Below are 7943 nucleotides of genomic sequence, written 5' to 3'. Positions count from 1 at the left end.
TATCATTAATTGAAGTTACGTTATTCTGAGTTATATTAACATATATAATTTACTTCCAAAAGACGTGTTAAATCGCTTAGCTTTTGCAACGCATCGGCGTTTCCTTCGGTATTGCAGATGTCCATGGGCACCGTTGAACACTTCGATGTTCCCGTTGCTCGTTTGCCCCATTATTTAATAAAAAACCATGAATTTCTGAATCTAAAATCTGCGTTGAAAAAATTATATCTGTGTTATGTATGACAGGGGTGACGATATGTTTGATATAGAAAATACGTTTTTAAAATTTCCTTTCATAACACCTAGTTGTATATTGCCATTAAGTTTAAAACTGCAAATTCGTTGCAGAACAAACCCATTCAAAGACACCCTCTGTTCCGATACCAATAAATGCAAGCATTGTATGTACTTTTAAATCTATTGTATAATTTTCTCCGTATACAAAAGGTTTTACCTTTGTTAACGAACAACGTAACTATAAAGTTCTATTTTACTTGAATTCAACTTGTTTGGTATTCCGTTACTACGATGCACGTGTATGTGAGACTATGTAATTGCTAGGAATGCTGGCTATGCCAAAATGACACGGTGTATGTTCGGTTAACCGTGGGCTTCTGAGACTAAAATTTTAAAACTTATTTTTATAAAGGTTAAAAACGTAATATTGTTTTGTCCTTGTTGCTTTAAACACTTAATTTACTAATATTATTAACTCGAATGATTGGATGGATGAATGTTTGTTTGAAGGTAGCAGAACGGCTGTTTGGATCTCTCTAAAATTTAACATAGATTTAGAACATAGTTTGGAACACATTGGCTACTAATTGTTTTATAACGCGTGGACGGAGTCGCGGGCGATAGCTATACATACTTTTGTGCTCGGAAATCTCTATAAAATATTACAAGTTTCGCTATATAGGACAACGTTTATTTTAATAAATGCTGTATTTTGTATCAAAGCGAAACAACTGTTTATACCAGTGACCTCTCTATTTTTGGTTTCTTTGTAGAAAATATGAATTGTAAATTTTATGCGACTAATAAGCACGTATTTATTAAAATGTTGCAATGTTTAAAAATGTTTGTAGCATCTGTTGTTGCTTTGGTGTAGATTAATGTATCACACACTCTCAATATGATATAGAGATAAAGCGTTCTAAAATGGAACAAAAAATTTAGTAGATTAACCGTGAGTTTCTGAGACCATAATCTCCTTTTAAAACATATTGTCATCCTTGTCATTATCGTTGACAAAATAGAGATACCAATATGTTTTAAACGGAGATTTTGGTTTCTCATAACTTTTCATTAAACTTTGATATACGTGTTTTTAAGATATGACTTATTTTAATGGTATTTGCTACTCATTTTAATTATATAAAAGTTGTATCTTTAAAATGTGGTATTCTGTAAGTCATTGAATTTAAATGTATCGTAAACATTTAAATGTAAGCGGTTTCAGTTTTTCTCAACAGCATCTCTAGTCTTAAAGTTTCCGTTCATTCTTTTGAGTACATTTGGAAGTGCGGAGGAAACGTGCCTGTAGTTCTTTGCTCGTATTCTATTCAATACGTTAGCTTCAAGTTTTATCAAGTACTTTCCCGCTCTTTCAATATTTTTTTTAAACTAACAATAGCCTTTATTAAGCTTTGATTTAAATTATATTAAGACTGTTGCCCGCGATTCTGTCTGCGTGGAATTAAAAAAAAATATTGTTAGCCTATGTTTACTTCCAGATTACGTTCTTCATATGTGCCAAATTTCATTGTGATTCTGGAGATATCTTCTAACGAACAAAGTGGCGCATAACAGCTAGAATTAATATAAATATGATGAATTTGTTTGTTTTCTTTAAGCGTTCATGTCTCATACATTCCTAAGGGATCTAGAGACATGTTTATGTTAGTGTTTACTTTGAACAGTACAACTTCGCTTGTATAAATATTTTTATTGTCATAATATTACGTCTTCATCTTCTTGTCAGACATGAGTCGCCCACTGCTGGGCATAGGTCTCCCCAAAGATCGCAACGATGACCGGTCTTGTGCCACCTGCATTACTATTAAGTTTAAATTATTATCTTGACGTATAAAGAGTTTATTTAGTTTTTCGAAAAATAAAGCACACTATTATTAAAATTAGCTATGCATTTTAAATAAAATTTGTTAAAAATATGCATAAGTTTTGCCGTCTCGAGGTATTTGGTGTTGTACGTTGGCAATATTCAAAAATTTACATTTTTAATCAAGTTTAAAATATTTAAGAAAGAACAAGCTTATATACAGAGATATTTTGCATATTTTTATTATGTTATAAACATACATTGTAAAAGTTTTCACTAAAAAAAAAAACATTAATAAAAAAAATAATTATGTTAGTAATTTTTGATAATTTACTTGGCGCTTAATATCAAACACTCTGAATCTATGTCATTTTATTCGAAACTTAATGCCAGCCAGTTATAAAAGAACAACAAAGTAACTTTTAGTAAAATTTGTATTTTCCTTTCAAAAGAATTGCACCAGTTCTTTTGTCCGCGTCTTTGTTTTGCCAGATTCTGCCAAAATAAACTATAACAAAGGAATATGTCCATCGGAGCATTAACACGATACGAATTTAAACAATCACTAAACAATTTGCAAACTTACATGGACGCCCTCCCTAGTCATTTTCACCTTTCCGTTTTCTTTCGATGAAAAAAACAAGTAGGGCTGTTAACTTTCAACTAACAAAGATCTCATCATGACGAAAATAATAAAACTATTAACGATGAAAGACACTGCGAACCTAAATGCTACGTTAATAAATCACTAAGGGAGTAGCTTAGTATAGATTCCATATGAGAAATCCATAATAAACTGTTGTGTACTATTAAAAATTCTAAGTCAAGTTGAAACCAGGCGACAACCCTACTACAACTAGGGCTGGTTGTACGCGAATATCGCTTAGCCGAACGAATAGCGAACACGGCACTGACTGGCAGTACGACGCGTGCCTTTGCCGCGAGTTGTTGTGTGTTAAAAAAAAGTGTCAAATTTTTGGCTCCAATTTGTGACAGTGACTTAACAAAAGTAAAGTGCGTGGTGTCTTGTTTATTTTTTGTTTCTCGGAAATGGCGAATGGTCTTTGTTATGTAATGTATTGTAAGTGAAATGGGAACGAGCAAATGTTTACCAACAATTACGTGACTGGGCTTGTTAGTTATTTATTGTGTTATATTACGATGTTTTGGGAACGTGATTATATTTAATTTTCACATTGAACGTGTCTAATTTTGTCAATTAACAAACGATGATTAATTTAATTCGAACGTTATACCATTATACTGCAATTATTTGCGATTAACATTTATTAATTCTTGCTTTTTGATTGGACGAAAGGTATAGTTTGACATATTGTATTCATTTATTTTTTGCTTTACTTTTATGACAGCTAACCTATAAAGTTTAAACTTTTATAAACGTGAACAAACTCAGAATAACGACTGTCAACTATAACCAATGTAAAGAAAATTTAATGAATGCTATTTAATTTATTCCATGCGATCTTAGTTTAGAGTTGCTGAACAATAGACAACTCTTGTCGCGAAATACGTAGATTTAGCACGCATAGTTCAGCTAAGTTAAAGCAAGTGAAACAAGTTATCTCATATGAAACTTAGTAACATGTAAGTTAGGTATGTTATTTATTGCTGATGACCCGTGTAGGTTATGCGATTTTTTTATTTATTTTAATAATGTAATTTATTAAGATCAAATAATTAGGAAACTTACTAATCTTCGCTAAAACTAAAACTACTAACTACTTACGTTCTTTTCAAACTCCTATAATTCGTTTTGATGGAGAATAAACCTCGAGACTATGCTTAAAGCTTCAACACTTTAACCACTAAGCCAAGAATCAGACTATCTACAATAATGTACATATACTCAATTCAATGGCAAAAAAATATTAAAAACCAATTTTTAGCTTTAATTAAAATATAAGGCTGTAAATAATGACTTATAATATGTCTCTTATACGTCTCTATTGCATTTGCATTATCAATTTAAACACTAAAAGATTCCAAATATCATAGACAATACAACATAACATTATCAGCTAGTTACATGCGTAAATAAAGTTTTCTAAATTCATTCAATTCGACTTATAATTACTAGTTCATTGGAATTTGTTTTCGTTATAATAAATCCTTAAAATACTATAAAATTATTCATTCGTTCCTTGTCTTATCACTTCCGCTTAAAAGTTGCCTAAACTTGTACTAATCTGTTAATTTAATTCAACCGTTGAACCGACATAGATTATTCCCGTATGTAACTTTGGCATTGAACAGTTTTATGCATGCTACACACGATAGGTTTTACATGACGATTTTGACCTTACATGCGTGCAAAAACGAATATGACAAAACTGGACACGTACGTAATCTTGGTTTTCCTTGTAAAACCTAACGTGTGTGACTTGTCTTAGCCTGTTTTAAAACGACGTCGATATTCCAAAGCTCCAGGGATATTAGTTTGAAATAAGAAATCAAAATGTTCAACAAAAATATTTTTATTATAGAACCAATTGCGAGCTTTTGCTTTTTTAATTTCTATTGTAACGATTGGATTTTCTCTTTTTTCTTGTTAACTTGCAAACAAAAGTATAAGTTTGCGTAAAGTTTGCTCTATGTTATAAATTGTTCTATTTCAGTTTTCATTATTTTATTAAAACTTTTAACTAATATATAAGTTATTATTAACATATAATGGCGAAGCTTTTCTCTTTGATAAAGCACAGTGTTATCTCTGATTTGTCAAAGACAAATGGATGACGATATATTTACATAAAGATTTTGGTCTCAGAAACCAACGACTAGTGACGATTAACAACTATTGAGCGTTTTAAGTATCTTCAAAAGTTAATAATACCTCGTATTAAACGTCAAAATATAAATAAAGTATGTTTATTTCTTTTTTCTGCACAACCTTTGAAGAAACTAACCAGTACGTAGTTACGAAAAGCAAAGAGCAAATTCTTTAATAGTTCTTTACAACTGCCCGAAGCTACCACAAAAGTGTTTATTTTGTGGATTAAATTGGATTTAAATTTTCTACAATATTACTGCAATTAATTTATGCTGTTTCTAATATAACTCGTATTTTTTTTAGAGTGTTCACGTATTGTTATGCTAAAGGTATAGGTCTAAGACTAAGAGCAAACGTTTTCACTCAAAATCCATGTAAAGATAGATAATTTAAATTTAATAATTTGCATCTGTTCTTAAAATATATTTAAAAATAATTAACCGTAAATTCCACTTTTAGGCAGTAAAAACTCCGGTAATGATAGCATTTTAATTTCAATAAAAAAGACTATTCCTTGACGATACTATAAACTACAGTATTTAACGTCGTAGTTAAATAAATGACGGACATACATTATGTCATATTTGCGTTGTATATTTATCGATTTGTATTGGCATTGGGCACATGATGACCGCGTGGCTTGATGACCACGTGTAGTATTAAGGTTTCTTACGATCTTGTATTTAACTAGAAATAAACAAGCTTATGCGGATCAACCCATAGATAAAATCACACTGGATTGTCTATCTTAATGCAAAAATCTAAATAACTTAACTCTTTTCTTAAATCATGTAAAATCTTACTTCTTAGTATCATACTAATATTATAAATGCGAATGTATAGATGGATGGATTTTTGTTTGAAGATATGTCCGGAACGGCTCAACGGATTATGATGAAATTTGGCACACATGTAGAACATAGCCTGGAAGAACACATATGCTAGTTTTTAATTCCATGTGGAGGGAATCACGGTTGACAGCTAGTTTTTTTCATAAATATTCTATTCAGCCAGTAATTAAAACTAAAATATAAATACTTTTTAATGATGTAGATATTCATTTGTTCGCAGTGAAAGGTACTCATAGGAACGTCGTGTGGTATAAATGTTGATTGCATTGGGGTCAGGGCTGAACTGATGCCGACATGCATGTTATTCAGCGCGCACATCACTAAGCATTGCTTTTACAACAGTTCATCTACGTTTATATTAGAAATAGAAATGTTTAAAACAATACCTTTAGTAGTTCTTGCACTCTTGTAAGTGTATACACATCATCATCATCAGCTCACTATACGTCCACGGGGCTCGGAGCCTACCCTAAGTTAGGGGTGTCTAGGCCATAATCAACCACGCTGGCCAAGTGCGGGTTGGTTGACTTACATATCTTTGAATTTCTTCTCAGATATGTGCAGATTGCATCGCGATGTTTTCCTTCACCGAAAGAACGTCGGATAAATGTACACATGTAAATCTGAAATCGAAAAACACATTGGTACATGGCGGGATTCAAACACAGGACCTGCAGATTTACCGAAACCGAACCGAAGTAAAGTACAGATATACCATACACGCCATTGTAGAGTTACAAATAGTCCTAACAAACGTTTAAAATTGTTAAAAAATTATTTGTAAGAAAAAAATTGTCGTAAAGTGGATTAAAAACAAATTTAGACCTTTGCTTAATAGGATTAATTAGTAAATTAATATTGTAAAGTAATTACTAGTAATTTATATTATTTATAAAACGCTAGATAACTTTTTGAACAAAACTATTGTATTTTCAAGTAAAAATTGTTAAAATAAAGCCATTGGTACTATAAAATGTGGAGAATGGCTAAAGGAAATTAGCAATCAAACGATTCGGCACACCGCCAACGAAATCCAGATATTGTCAAAGATCCGAGGGCCTAGTATGAAGATATGCGAGAAAGTATTCATAACGTCTTCGATAAAAAGTACTAGGTTTCTTTTCATTAGAGAAAATTTACAAATATTAAAAATGTAAATGTTCGGATATATGGATGGATGTATGTTGTAAGGTAACTCTAGAACGAATCAACTTGATGAAATTAGAACATAGTATGAAGAACACATAGGCTACTACTTAAGTTTTTTTTTAATTCGACGGCCGGATCGCATGTAGCAGCTATTCATATGAATTTTGCGGATAACATTACGAATACTTTCTCGCAAAGTTTCGTGCTATGCCCCCTGCTCTATTAACACATTCAAAATACCTTTTTCGATCGATGGTAATTTTCATTTCAATAGAAACTATATTAAACATCGTGGTTTTTGTATTATAACAAGTGTATCAACAGTAAAAACTCATTTACATATAGGTTTACGTCGCGTAATCGCTATTGCGAGATATGGGAAGATCACAGGTCAATCTCTCCGGAAGTTACTCAACGCCCGGAACCGTTATATGTTAATTTGGATACATATTGTCTTAGTATTGTTTAAAGTGGGACGTAACGTAGGTTTTTATTAGTACAAAAGATAAAAATCAAATGAGAAAATGAATACATATAAAACTTCTTTGCAGATGACTTTGGGTACCTATTGATGGTTAATTTTACGCTATTTCGACTCGATTTGATAAAAGGTGGAAAACAATAATATCCTACATATATTTATTTCTAGTATTCGATTAAACTAATTTGATTTAAATATATTTAATATTAAGTAGTCTTCTATCTGAAAATAATATAATTCGTGTGCCATTAAAGATTTAAATTTAAAGAATTTTTATATATTATAAATAGCGTTAAATAAGCTCTCTATTGAATTAAGCTAGACTTTATAAAATGTTATCAGAGATTAGATGTTTCTATATGTTTATGGCCGCGGGACGCTATAAAGAGTTCGTTCACCCACAGCGTTTGTACACTTCTCAATTTTGCTCCTAGTTTGCTCTAAAGCTGTTCAATTTATTTAAATCATAATAGAGCTTCAGCTTCGGTATTGATATAATAATATCAATACCGAAGCTGAGGCTTATATTATATCTTTAACTTAAATTAAACGACTCTTATATAAGAACATCGCACACAAGATTTTGACACTTTAATATTGGACATATAG

General features: G+C 31.2%; 1 protein-coding gene across 3 annotated transcripts in view; it reads left to right on the top strand.

Annotated features, from left to right (window-relative positions):
* The first annotated feature begins 2998 nt into the window (after window positions 1-2998).
* Window positions 2999-7943, top strand: part of LOC106113766 (MAGUK p55 subfamily member 5-like) — a 36775-nt gene continuing 31830 nt past the window's right edge. The window contains exon 1 of one of the 3 annotated variants that reach the window (XM_013306696.1): window positions 2999-3076. The gene's annotated coding sequence lies outside the window, so the exon portion shown is untranslated. Of the gene's footprint in view, window positions 3197-7943 lie in introns of all 3 variants that reach the window. The other 2 variants (XM_013306695.1, XM_013306694.1) reach the window with 2 other exon arrangements.

The sequence above is a fragment of the Papilio xuthus genome, unplaced genomic scaffold (assembly GCF_000836235.2).
Source record: "Papilio xuthus unplaced genomic scaffold, Pxut_1.1 DF828177.1, whole genome shotgun sequence".
In the NCBI taxonomy this organism is placed as follows: Eukaryota; Metazoa; Arthropoda; class Insecta; order Lepidoptera; family Papilionidae; genus Papilio; species Papilio xuthus.
The sequence above is the reverse complement of the archived record's forward strand: the minus strand, read 5'-3'. Positions and strand labels throughout refer to the sequence as shown.